Raw genomic sequence first — 14,913 nt, forward strand, 5'->3', positions numbered from 1 at the left:
CCTTTAAAAAAAATTTTTTTTTTTAAATTTACTTTTGTTTCATTTGTGTGTGTGTGTGTGTGTGTGTCTATTTACTATGCCTCCCCACGGGACAGAGTTAGACACCAGGGTCGTTTTTTAACGTGGAGAAAAGGAACAAAAATAAAAATTGTCTTAGTCCTGAAGGATTTCTCCTCCACTGACAGAAGAAATTGAAGTGCAGCATCTGAAGAACAGATACTACAGTTTGATCTTGTCCCGAAGGCCAAGTGTGTGTGTTTAGATTGTTCCACTCTCCATTACTGATGTAGTACATCAGTGACATTGATTTTTGCAAACTAAAATCCCATCGAAATCATTTGGAGATGCCATGGAGGAAATGTGGTATTTTGGTAATAGTGTCAAATTTTAAGGTTATCAAAAATTGACATTCAACCCTCTTGTCACCCCCATAAAAAATAGAGCGTCATGTTAAAGCCAAAGAAAATTATTTATTGTAATTTTTGTTTGTCTAAATTGGCCTTTTGGCTAGGAGCAAAAGTCTGTTCAAATTCTACTCTTCATCTTTTCTGTGCTATCAAGAAAGAGACCGACATTCTTGGGCATTTTTAGCAATAGCCAACAAAAGCACACATACACACACACACACACACACACACACACACACACAAAAAAAAAAGTGACAAACAAATATACAACAAATGTTACCAAAGGCAAGATAAATTACTCTTACCTATATGGATAAGTTTTGTTGCTTAAAAATTTTATTAAAAAATGTTTTTTTCCCCCCTTTTTTTTCTCATTTTTCTTAAACTTTTTCTTCTAGGGGATGGGACAATTGGGACATCCAACCAGATGTCTGACATTTACTCCTATTTTAGTGAGTCCAATCAAGAGATCTTTTCAGGATTCTAGCCGTCCCTTTAAGTGCAATCGTTTGTATTTCACTTGCACTTGGTTCACCGGGTATGCTTGCTATGTACATTTTAAAGTTCTTTAGTTTGAAACGACTAATGTCAACTCAAATTAGAACTAAAAAAAAATAAATAAATAAAAAAAAATGCAGCTGATAGTAGACGAAAGACGATTCATGCGGAGTTTTTATAATGTCTCAAAAATATAAACTTACACAAAAATACTGCTGATAAAAGTATACAGTTCGCCGTTCGGTTTCGCACAATTGATGACAATTATTCCGCTTAATTTTCCATTTCTTTTTAAAACAACTGTATCAAAATTGTATTAAACTTAAATTACTATTCTACATCCCTAAATAAGTTTTTATCTTGCCTTTGGTAACATTATATACATTTTTTTCCACTATTTTGCTTAATTAAACTAAATCCATTCTTCTAGACTGAGTCGATTTTTTTTTTATATTTGTGCCCTAATTTAGACTGACAATTTTTGAAAAACTGACCCCATCAAATAAGGACTTAAATATGAGAATATTTGGGTTTGTATTAACTGTACACAGATTCGAAAAAGTTGTCAAGAAACAAATATATAACAAATAAATGTTATAAAAGGCAAGATAAGTTACTTTTCTACCAAACTGGATATATTTTTTGTGTTTTTATTCAATGTAACCTGTTTATTCAGCTTGAAAAACATGCAGTGTTTACCGATGTATTGGAAAATTAAAAATGGCGCCCAACTCTCTCTTTAACACGGTAAGTTTTGGAAAAGGTGTTATAAATAATAAACTAGACAAAATACTATTAAAAAAACCCACCGAAATATGTCAACCTATGTCACGGTAACATATATTGAGCGAATTTCTAATAGTATTTTGTCTAGTTTATTATTTATAACACCTTTTCCCAAACTTACCGTGTTAAAGAGAGAGTCGGGCGCCAATTTTGAATTTTCCAATACATCCGTAAACACTATGCTTTTCGAGCTGAATAAACATGCTACATTGAATAAAAACACGAAAAATATATCCAGTTTGGTAGAAAAGTAACTTATCTTGCCTTTTATAACATTTATTTGTTATATATTTGTTTTTTGACAACTTTTTCGAATCTGTGTATAGTAATACAAACCCGAAAATTTATACACACATTTTAAACCCGGCAAATTTGCCAAAATTTAAAATCTAACCAGTAAATATCACGGTGACACTTATTGTCTATTTTTGTAACTTTTTGTACCATTATTGACACTCCCAAGATGGCATGTTTTTGTCGGCCACGTTGACTGTCGGTTTAACTTACCAACTCAACACTACTTTTTTTGTTTTTTTTTTTGTTTTTTTTTTTAACCGAATACAAACTTTAAAACTTATCCAAGTGTAACATATTGCCTTTGGTAACATTCATTTGTTATGTTATTTGAATTTTGACTTTTTTCATTTGTTGCCTTCTCAGATAAATCCGCAAAGAAAATTAGTGTTTATTAAATAATCAACAGATAAAAATAAACACTGTCGCTAGAATGAACGGAAGGAAAAACGAATCATTCCTAAACATAAAAAGTTAATCTAAAATAATATGTCAAGATAGTTAAAAAAAAATCTTTTACAAGCCCGCGAAACAAAGTAATATCGAAATTTGACAACCAATTTCTATGTTCCTATTTACAACTTCTTAGATAAGAGAAAAATCCAGGTAGTCCTCGACGGTCGCACATCTAAACAATATGATATAAATGCGGGAGTGCCCCAGGGTTCTATCCTTGGACCTCTATTGTTCCTGATATTCATAAATGACCTCCCCGACAACATTGCCTCTGAGATGGGTATATATGCTGATGACACTACACTCTATGGCAGACACGACAGGAAGACGAATGAACACATTTCTAAAGAAATGGCAGAAACACTAGAGGAAGACCTCCAATCTGTAGTGGAATGGGGACAAAAGTGGTTGGTCGCGTTCAATGCTGCCAAGACTAAACTAGTTTCATTCAATAATTACAAGAAACCCTCTCTACCACCAATAGCAATGGCCAACGACCCTTTATCTGAGAGTCCATCTTTCAAACTCCTTGGCCTAACGTTCACAGGAAACACGAGTTGGAACAATTACATTGAAGGCATTGCCAGGGCCGCTGCAAGAAAGGTAGGCTCTCTCTACCGTGCTAGAAAACTACTAACACCCGAAAGTATCCTGTACCTCTATAAGGCCACCATTCGCCCATGTATGGAGTATTGCTGCCACATCTGGGCTGGTGCATCTGCTACTAGTCTCTCGCTCCTTGACAAGGTTCAAAAGAGAGTCGCAAATCTGATAGGCCCTGAACTGGCATCTAAGCTTCAGCCTCTGTCCCATCGACGAAATGTTGCATCCCTCTGCCTGTTCTACAAGTATTTTAGTGGTGAATGCTCTGATGAACTGCAATCACTTGTGCCCCCACGACGCGAGCACTCTCGACAAACCCGACAGGCTACTAGATCCCACCCCCACACTGTAGAGGTCCCTAGATGTAAAAGATCTTTTTACTCCAATAGTTTCTTCCCCAGAACCGCAAGACTCTGGAATTCCATTCCAGGTCCCTGCTTCCCCAACAGTACTGACGTGCAGAAGTTCAAGTGTAACGTGAACCGACACCTTGCTGCCCAAATCCCTACATAGTACCCCAGTAGTTGTTGCCCCTGATAGTAGCCCCCTACACCAAAGTGGCAATTTGCCTTGTTTGGGGTGAAAATGTAATAAAAAAAAAAAAAAAAAAAAAAAAAAAAAAACAATGCCTCCCCACGGGACAGAGTTAGACACCAGGGTCATTTTTTAACGTGGAGAAAAGGAACAAAAATAAAAATTATCTCAATCGTGAAGGATTTCTCCTCCACTGACAGAACAAGAAACTGAAGTGCAGCACTCAGCAGTGCAGCATCTGAAGAACTTATACTACACTTTGATCTTGAAATAAATTAGGAAAACAATAAAACGAATTCATTCCCTGAAAGCACGTGATGACCCAGTCACGGCCACTACTACGACGCCAGACACTGGTAAACAAAGATAATCACATTTTTTGTGGGATTTGGCGGGAAATCTAATGGGTGTACACGTTTAAGAAACATGTCATTTCTTTTTTTACACTTAGGGCGGGTCTTTATGCTGTTATGGACCAAAGCAGACATACTTGTTTTATTTAAAAAAAAAAAAAAAAAAGCATATTTCGTAACTTTTGATGCATGAATTTGCTTTCTATACAGGTTTGCAATGCAATTTTTTTACTATTAAAATTTCGATAAAAGCTAAAAAATATAAATAAAAAAAAAACGGAATTTCTAAAAAAAAAAAAAAAAAGTACAAATATATGTATAAAAATATTACCAAACCCACCTGGATAAGTTTTTGTGTATTTTAATTTATTTTAAAGCGTTTATTTACTTTGAAACAAAAACAGTGTCAAGTCCGTTGAGTTAAAACGAGAAAAAAAAAAAAAAAAAACGGGTGGGGGGGTCTCTAACATCCTTGATATATTTTATTTTTTTATTTTTTAACTAGAGTACCCAGACAACGTAGTATGAACATCGACAACCTCCCCATGTTAAGAACGCCTTTCCTGTTCTAATATGGGGAGGTTGGAGGCGCTGAGTACTCTCGTAAACAAACACCTTAAATTTTCCCACAATTTTTTAAATAGTTATTGGAGGTGTTTTTAACCAGTATTTTGTTTAATTTTCGTTTTTTGAGGATCAACATAGCTATAAGGAGACCGCCATTGGGCTTGCATTACTATACAGATTCGAAAAAGTTGTCAAAAAAAACAAATATATAACAAATAAATGCTATCAAAGATAAGTTACTTTTCTACCTAACTGGATATGTTTTTAGTCTTTATATTTAATTTGTAACATGTTTATTCAGCTCGAAAAACAGTGTTTACCGATGTATTGGAAAATTTAAAATGGCAGCCGACTCTCTGAGGCGGTAAGTTTTTTTTTTTTTTTTTTTTTTTTTTTTTTTAATTACATTTTCACCCCAAACAAGGCACATTGCCACTTTGTTGTAGGGGGCTACTACTTGGCCCAGGCCCTTCTTCCCCTTGTCAATGTAAGGGAAACCCTTCATACCAATTGTCACTATCCAGCTCCCCGGGGAGTAGGGGAGTTCTAGTCCCCATTTCCCCTTCACTCTCCACATTAAAAAACGGCCACCCCGGCCTTGTGCCTAATTTACTCAGTGGGGAAGCAAATAAATACCATACTATCAGGGATATAATCATCAGGGGTACTGTGTAGGGAGTTGGGCAGCAAGATGTCGGTTCACGTTGCACTTGAACTTCTGCATGTCAGTACAGTCGGGGAAGCAGGAACCCGAAAGGGAATTCCAAAGTCTAGCTGTTCTGGGGAAGAAACTACTGGAGTAGAAGGCTCTCTTGCATCTAGGGATCTCTGAAGGGGTGGGATTTAGCTGCTTGTCGGGTTTGTCGGGGATATTTACGTCGAGGGGGCACAAGTGCTTGCAGTTCGTCAGAGCATTCACAGTTAAAGTACTTGTAGAACAGGCAGAGTGATGCATTATGCAACATCTCGTTTAGGAGAATGAGTTATAAATAATTAAAAAAAAAAAACAGACAAAATACTGTTAGAAACTCGCTCAATATATGTTACGTGATATAGGCTGATGGCTGACATATATTCAGCGGGTTTTTAACAGTATTTTGACTGGTTTTTTATTTATAACTCATTTTCCCAAACTTACCGTCTCAGACAGAGAGAGTCGGCCGCCATCTTAAATTTTCCAATAACAGTAAACACTGTTTTTCGAGCTGAATAAACATGTTACATTAAATATAACCAATAAAACATATCCAATTAGGCAGAAAAAGTAACTTATCTTGCCTTTGATGACATTTATTTGTTCTATATTTGTTTTGTGACAACTTTTTATTTTTATTTTTGGTATTTTCGTACGACTTGCCCTAGTATAAGCACTCCAACCACCCATGTTAAGAACGGCTTTCAAAATAAACACCTCTAACCTCCCCATGCTTTCGAGGTGGGGAGTGGGTGTTTATTCCGAAAGCCGTTCTTAACATGGGGAGTTAGGGTATTTATGATGCACTGGGGCACGTTGTGAAGATTTACCTTGTGTGTGTGTGTGTGTGTGTGTGTGTGCACTTTGTTTTATTATCTATTGTCAAAATCCCCAGAAGTTTATAAACTGTCGATAGAAAGACATTTTGTAGAAAAAATGCCGCAAATTCCTCTCACATTTCGAAATATCACAAAGTGAGTAGTTCTTTTTAGTAATAATAATAAATAAAAGACTAACTTGTTTTACGAATAATTGTTATTTCGTTTTAGTACTGCACGTTAAGGTATTTTGAATTTCAATGCAATAATAAAAAATGTGAGTCACGTAAGCGGCGAGAAAACACGAGAAATGTTAGCAATTTTTTAAATAATTATTATGATAATTGGTAAATAGTTGACATGAAGGCATGCAAGCACTTGCAGTTTCGATTGTGCTGATCAGGTAAAAAAAAAATGGCATTCGTTCAAAGATTCCTCCAAAATAAACTAATTTTTCAAATTTTGATGACATTTTCATTCCAGGAATTGTTAAGCAAATAAAAATGATTCGCGTGTTGCTTTCTCCACACAAACTCAATTCGCTGTTCTTTCAAAAAAAGCCGTCGCAGAGAGTACAGCTATCAGACATCTTTCTGGTTTTTGATTCTTCGTTCGTTCAGTCATATCGTTTCGAGAAATACTCAAGACACGTTAAATGTATGATGGTTAAATAATTTCGTAATTAAATTTAAAAGGAGGGGGGTAAATTTAACGCTCGACGTTTTAAAGTTTCAAGTTAAAATAAAAATACTAAAATACATTACGCCGTGCTGAATTAATATTCAGAAAGCGATTCTTAACATTAGGAGGGGAAGTTGTTCTGTAACTAATCTGTACTCTTACCTAACAATTTAATAAGAAATATCGTAAAACTTGAAAATACTATTTAAAAATTAGCGCGGTACAATAAGTGCATAAGCACCCAAAAATAAATAAAAAATAAAATAACATCGTTCCACGAGCACCACTTCCGGTCCCGTAAGATTCCATTTTGTTAAAAAATTAATTTTTTTTTTATACAGTATATTTACATATTTCAAGCGTGTCTTCAACTACATGCACCATCGTTCGTACGAGGATGAAACAGAAAATTCCGTGTGGCTTAATTGTCATATATATATATATATATGTGTGTGTGTGTGTGTGCGTGTGTGTGAGTGACCTTTTTCTTAAGAACTGCCCAATTTAGTCTGCAACAACCTTAAAATCACCATCCGAAAGATAGGTTCTTGTAAAAAACATGGTGCGCATTTTTTTTTGTTTTTGTTTTGTTAAAATGTCAATTTATTATGAATACAATAGTAACGAAATAGTATCATTCGACAAAAACAACGAAAAAATAAAAATAAAACAGAATACGGACCGTGCTGAAATAACATTTAGAAATCCATTCTTAACACATAGGAGAGGGGGGGGGCGTTTTTTACGTTCACTTAATTTAAAAACAGAAGATTTCGTAAACATTTAGTTTCTAAAACTCCTATCCGAAAAATAGCACGGTCCGTATTCTGCATAAATACCAAACATTGTACTAAATATATTGTATTAAATATCAGTCTAACAATTGTTCGAATACTGATAGAACCCCACCTGTCACGGTAACATTTGTTGGGTAGGTTTCTATCAGTATTTTGATTAATTTTCTAGTTTTGATCGATTATTGAGATTCCGAAGATTATGACCCTCTCATGTCCGCCATTTTTCTTGGTTCTAACATAACGCGCGACATTACTTGTTTTTTTTCGAACTGAATAAACGCTTTAAAATAGATTAAATCACAAAAACAGTTTCCAGCTAGGTAGAAGAGTAACTTATTTTTGCCATTAATGTTTTTCATAGTACACAAATGACCAGATATTTTGTTATTAATTTTTTACCGTGCTGAAAGCCATTCTTAACATAAGAGGGGAAGGTGTTTTGTAACTATTCTGTACTTCAATATAACAATTTACTAATACAAAAGATATCGTGGAACTTGAATTTAATTTTAAAATACTATTTAAAAAAAAAAAAAATAGCATGGTAACATAAGTGCATAAGCACCGATATTTTATTATTACTATTATTTACCAACTAAACAGACAACACCAGATAACCCTGCCAGTAAACACTAACAGCAAATAGTGGCATACAATAGAGAGGTCTAGTAGTAGAGACCCCACCCCCCACCCCTTAAAAAAAAAAATGTGTACGAAAAGAGTTAAAAAAAAAAAAAAATGGGGAACGAGAGAGAGAAAGAGCGAATAGTTGAGAAGCACGTGTCTTCTGGGATTTTTTAAAATTTTTTTTTTTATCCGTTTTTAGGGCGGAATGGAAAATATATATATTCAAAATAATAATATTTTACCTTTATGGGATCATCAGTAAAATAATCGTATTCCGAGCAATAAGGTAAGGTTGGCTCAAACCCAGCAAAATTAAATCCAAATCGGGAAGAAATATCAACAATAAAGAAATAGGTAGTAGCACTCTGAAATTCGTGGGGGAATAAAAACTGTTTACAACACCAAGAACGTCGGGGGTGGGGTTAACGGAAATGGACAGCAGTCGAGAAAGAAAGAAAAGAGCGACAGTCGTTAGACAGAATAGGAGGAGGAGGTAGGATACGAAGAAGGGGGAGGAGCTAAGTGAAAAAAAGATGTATTATTATAACCCCCCCCTTTTTTTTCCACACAAAATGAATGGAGGTAGTAGTTGAAATAAGAAACCAATAAAGATATCTCAATAAACACAAAGCGGACAAGTGAAAAAAAAAAAAAAAAAAAAAAAAATCCCCACAAGACGAACCAGAAATAATAATTTGACGTTTTTATTTTTGCTTAAAATATTTAACTGGCTGTATAAACCTATGTTTTCCAATTCAAACTGAACGAGTTACCTGTTTATATATATATCAAATTGAAAGTGTGTATGTGTTTATATATATATATATATATATATATATATATATATATACACACACACACTTTCAATTTGTATTTACATAAGCAGTAATTTGTTGCTACACAGCCATGATGAGCATGTTTCGGTCTTCTAGTATTAGACCGAAACATGCTCATGATTGTGTAGCAACAAATTACTGCTTATGTAAAGACAAATTGAAAGTGTAACTTGTTCTACTTCTGTATTAAGCACACTTGTATTAACCTCGTTATATGTCACTGGTTACCTTACCTTTGAAAAATAGCAACCTCAAATTATATATTATACACACACACACACACACACACACACACACACACACACACACACACACATATATTGTGACAATTCTTAAATGGATTATGTATTTAAATGAAAATTGAAATATTTAATTTTAGGCCAACGAGGAATGTATTTTTGTTTGTTGTTATTTTATTATTTTATCAAAGGCAAAAGGAACGTGGAAGGAAAAGAGAGTGTAACAAAGTAAGGGTGTGGGTAGGTTGATGCCCCCCCCCCACGTTAGGTAGAAAGGCAAAACCACTTGGTATCAAGTTGTTTATTTAAGAAACCTGAGAACTGTGTGTGTTAAAGGTTAACAAAAACTGTATTTACTAACTGTTTATTTGAGTTCGATCAGATCTTTGAGGCGAGCCATTGTGTTATTTTTGTTAGTGATAAGTTAGATTATGGACTGAGAATTGAATTTCTAAACAAAAAAGAAATAATATCCGCGTGATGTTCAGAGGGTGATATAATTGTTTATATATATATCAACAAGTCAGATGGAAAAGAGAATGCGCAGGCATTTCTTGGAGAAGAGATGCGCAGAGAGGAACCTAGTCAAAGCAGAGTTGGCTCTTAACTTGACACATTTCTTCAGATACCCAGAGACAAACACTCCACAAGGTTACAAGCTGATGCCTTCGACCATATTCTTAGCATAACATATCGCTTCCTTCAGGACTCTGAAAGAATTATAAGAACTGTACCGTTTTTTTTTGTTAATATATATTTGGTGACGAATCGTTTTATCCTGTTTTTTTTTTTCTTTTACTACACAAAAAAATCCACAGCTCTCTTTCGACAACGTTCGTGGTTAAGAGGGTACACAACAAATTGGTCCAGGATATATAACTAGACGATCAACCGATAATTCGGTCACTTTCCCATACCAGTAACTTTAGACGGCCAAGAATTATCACCGGCAGTGGAATGGTTCCGAGGTCGACGATCGTCCTCAACCGACTGGTGAAAGAGTGGGGGTGACATTTGGTAGCCGTTTACCAGGATTATCGAAATCAGGAAGAAGGTGTGTTAGCTAACCAAACAAAAAAAAACAAACACAAAAAAAAAACCCCAGGAGGTTTACTGTTTATAACAGGTGGAACCTCCCAACAAGCAAGTCAATCTTGGCGATCAGGTAGGAAAACCACTAATTTCGTTCTTTTCACTTCCTTTTTGCTTTGTCATTGTTCGTTTTTGGACTTCTTGTAGGCTTTTTCAACGAGCGCTTAATTTTTTTTTTTAATATGGAATCTACTAGGGCTGTAGAGGAGTTGGGTTGTCTGATTGAAGAGGGGGGTCGGCTGACCCCCAAAACTTAATGTAACGGGATCCAGAATTCCACTGTTCACAGGTTTAGCTGTGGAGTTGGGACCCTGGCTCAAAGCAATAGAAAAGAAAGGGCGCATCTATAACCTGCCGGGGGCTCGATATGATCTTACTGGCGTATGACTATACCGAGGGCGTTGCCTCAGAATGGATTGGGAAGTATTTGGATAAGTACAGATCCCAAACCAACTGGGAGAGGTTTGAACATGACATCCAGCAGCACTTCGGCAGTCACTCGAGCCGAACAGAGGCAGCTCGAGCGCTGATAGGGGTGAAGCAGATGGATGGAGAATCCATTGCTCACCTAGAGGGACGCATGAGCGTTCTTGCTAAGGTAGCCTACCCAGATCAAGATCGGAGAAATGATCCGGCTACCCAGGCCCAGCTGGCAGAATTCTTCATGGACGCTTTGACTAATTCTCTGTTGCATGAGGACGTGGCAAGGGCAGAACCTAACACGGTGGAGGAGGCCTTTGCACAGGCTCGATGAGCTGAAGCTCTCCTCCAGAGATTAGGAAAATTGGAGAAGAACAAGACAGACTGGTTGGAGGTCTGCTACAGATGCGGTCGACGAGGACACATCCGAGCAAAATGCCCTGACCTTCAGATTTGGGAAGAAGAATCCACGAATCCAGAACACCGGGACTTAAGGGTAGGGGGAAGATACATACACCATTCTAACTTTAAGAGGGGTCTATTGTGCTTTGTTTGCCAGAAAGAAGGGCACAGGGCACATGAATGTAGGATTAAGGACAGAAACAATCCACCCAGAACCAAATTAAAACCCAGGAAGACCCCAACAAAGAAATCTTTAAACTAGTTAGGGTCGCCCCAGTAGCGAAAGGGCAGGTGACCCCTAGGAGAGATAGGAATGTCCGGAAAAGCATAGATGGGGCTTTAAAATTAAAATGCTATAATTGCGGAAAAGAGGGGCACTATAGTTATCAGTGCAGAGACGGGGTGCACTGTTTCAACTGTGGCCGCCCGGGACATTCAAAGAGGGCCTGTATGTTGAGACCTAAGTGTTTTAAGTGCGGCAGTGAAGAACACTTAATTTGGAGTTGCAAGGCAAAGGGGTTTGTACGGTGTGACGAGTGTAAGGAAAGAGGGCACACCGCAACTAGCTGTCCATTTAGGAAGAAGGAGACATGCCAGGGGTTCGGGAAGAGCGGGCATTTATGGGACAGTCGTAGAAAGAGGAAAAGTAAAGTTAAGAATCCTTTGGACAAGGATGGAGATAAGATTAAGTTATGTCAAATATGGTCCGAGGATGACGAACTCACCTACAACATTGAGATAGAGGGCGAAACGTTCAGAGCGCTGATAGACACCGGATTGGAAGTTTCAGTCATTAGTTCTTTAGAGTTGCAAAGACTAAGACTCCCCGTCAACCGATTTATGTCGACTAAGGTGAACGCGTTTCAAGCAGATGGGGGTAGATTCAGGTTAGATTGGATGCTGGAAGTGAAGATAAAAGTGGGGGAGACCGAGACATCCCACACACTGTATGTAGCACCAAAAATGACCCACGACGTGATACTGGGAGGAGACTGGCTTAGACAGAGGAGAGCCGTATTAAAATTCGACCCTCCAAAGTTAGTCCTTGGGGAGGAAAAGATTATTTTAGGTAGCATGATGCTCGCTTGAGTGGACCTCGTGTCTCGTGAAGATTTAAAGATTCCACCTAGAACGGGGTGACGAGCTGGGGTGAGATAGAAGGGGCAATAAGGGATAACGAAGCCGTTTATCAGGTGTTACCCCTTCCCCACATAGAAGAGGACGTGACAGTGTTACCAGCATTAGTGCAGGAAGGTCAGGCGCAGAATTTTCCAGTAGTTGTAGCAAATACGAGTCTAAAGACAGTTAATATTAAATCAGGAACCAAGTTGGGCAGAGCTTCAGTGTTAACATTAAAAACTAGGGTGAGGTACGAAGAAATACCTGTAGAGAGCGAAGCAATTAGTGACAAGGTGGAATTAGACTGTCCTGACCAATACCGATAAAGATTAGGAAGACTAGTTACAGCTAATAAGCGAGTGTTAGCTAAGTCAGATAAGGAATTAGGTAATACACGTACAGTAAAAATGTCGATTGACACAGGAGACCATCAACCAATAAAGATGAGGCCATACAGAACGCCTATTTGGAAGAAAGAGTTGGTTGAGAAAGCAGTGAAGGAGATGGCAGAGGCTGGAATTATCGAGCCGTCTCAATCACCTTGGGGTTTCCCAGTAGTAGTAGTAGAGTAAAAGGATGGAGGAAATAGATTTTGCGTAGATTTTAGAGAACTTAATAAGATAATAAAATATACTGCGTATCCTCTGCCTTTGATAGACGACATTTTAGCGATGCTAGGGAAAGCTACATGTTTTTCCTCCTTAGACTTAAGATCAGGTTGCTGGCAAGTGGCAGTAAATGAGAAGGACAAACCTAAAACGGCTTTCTGTTGTCACATGGGGTTGTTCCAGTTCCGTGTCATGCCGTTTGGGCTAGCAGGAGCTCCTGGTGTTTTTCAATCATTAATGGCAATAGTGTTGAGGGGATTTGAACATTTTGCCATGGCATATTTGGATGACATCTTAATCTTCTCAAAAACCCCGGAAGAACACTTTAGACATTTACAGGCTGTGTTAGATCGTCTGAAATATCATGGCTTGAAATTGAAGATCGAAAAGTGTCAGTTTATGAGAAAAGAGACTAAATATTTAGGATTCATCATAGACCAATCTGGAGTAAGGCCAGATACTGATAAAATAAAGATTATAAGGGCAATGCCAGAACCTCGAACAGTTAGACAAGTTAGAGCATTTATAGGAACTGTAGGTTATTACAGAAGGTTCATAGCAGGGTTCTCCAGAATAGCTATACCACTAATTTAACGAAAAAATATGCTAGGTTCAATTGGACCGAGGCATGTCAGAAAGCATTCGATACATTAAAAGCGGAACTGACATCCATTCCTTTATTGATTTATCCCGATTTGAACAAGCCTATGGTCCTATATACGGATGCTAGTGATACGTGTATAGGAGCTTGCTTGACTCAGCCGTGAGAAGAGGCAGAAGCTGTAATCCTGGGAATAAAAGATGAAATGCCTATCTACTTTCTCTTTCACAAGTTAACAAAGACCCAATAGAAGTGGCCCGTGATTGAAAAAGAGGCCTATGCCATCGCGTACACTTTGCAAAAGCTGCATTTTTATTTAGCGGGTGCGACGTTTGTGATAAAAACTGATCATCGTCCATTACAGTACTTGTTCGATGCTGAATGGAAGAATCAAAAGGTGCAACTGTGGGCTATGCAACTGAGTGGCTACGACTGTAAGATAGAGTACCTGCCCGGAAAGGGGAACATGTGTGCAGATTTATTATGTAGAATTCCCGAAGCGGTAGGGGAAGAAGCTGACGCTAGTGATCAGAATCTAGTTAATGATAATAACTATAGAATCTGCGTACTCAACTCTCAGCAATTGCAGAATAGGTTCTCGGAGATGGAAGATGAAATAGAGCCAGAAAAAAATGACTCAAGAAGACGATTCTGATAAGATTGCATGGAAATCGATAGACCTGAAACTACTTAAGTTAGAAGCGAGCAGGGACAAAGAGTATAGCGAACTTTAAAAATCGCTAGTAGAAGGGAAATTACTGCTTTCAAAATCGAGAAAATACCTGTTGGAAGATGATCGGGTGTACTATGTAAATGGGGAAGAAAAGAACCCAATGTTACGCTTGTATGTCCCGGATTGTCACGTGAGGGCCAGTGTAGTGCAGGTAGCACATGACGGGTTAGCTCATGTAGGTATTGATAAGACTTACTCGATTTTAGCGAAGAAATACTATTGGCCTGGTATGTATAAACATATCCACTCCTGTGTGACGAAATGTGTCACTTGCCAGAAGCGGGCTGTTAAAGGCGCTAAGACACCCCTAATGGAGACTGATATTCCATCATATCCATTTGAGAAGTGGAGCATGGATGTCACAGGGTCATATAATAGTAGTAACAAGGGAAATAAGTATATAGTCATCATGGTCGATTGGTTAACTAGCTGGGTAGAGGCATTCCCAGTGCAAAGGAAGGATGAACAGACCATGGCGGAGATACTTATGAATGAAATTTTCCCTAGGTATGGTGTCCCACGTATGTTAGTGACAGACAATGGCAGAGAATTTGTAAATGCCACTATAAGGGAGGTGACGGAATATTTAGGAGTGAAACATATTGCCACCTCTCCATACCACCCCCAGAGCAATGCTAAAGTAGAGAGATTCCATAGGTTTTTGGGAGATACACTGTCAAAGTTATCAGACAACAAAGTCGAGAATTGGGACTTGTTCTTGAATCAGGCCTTAGCAGCGGCCAGATTT

General features: G+C 37.6%; 1 protein-coding gene across 2 annotated transcripts in view; it reads right to left on the minus strand.

Annotated features, from left to right (window-relative positions):
• The window catches only part of LOC145269506 (uncharacterized), a 273,423-nt gene that overhangs the window by 159,192 nt on the left and 99,318 nt on the right, over positions 1 to 14,913 (minus strand). The window contains exon 1 of one of the 2 annotated variants that reach the window (XM_080125242.1): positions 8,358 to 8,585. The exons of the other annotated variant lie outside the window; for it this stretch is intronic. The gene's annotated coding sequence lies outside the window, so the exon portion shown is untranslated. Of the gene's footprint in view, positions 1 to 8,357; positions 8,586 to 14,913 lie in introns of those variants that run through there. 2 annotated transcript variants of the gene reach the window in all.

Source organism: Euprymna scolopes, chromosome 45 (assembly GCF_053919585.1).
Source record: "Euprymna scolopes isolate OS-2025 chromosome 45, ASM5391958v1, whole genome shotgun sequence".
In the NCBI taxonomy this organism is placed as follows: Eukaryota; Metazoa; Mollusca; class Cephalopoda; order Sepiida; family Sepiolidae; genus Euprymna; species Euprymna scolopes.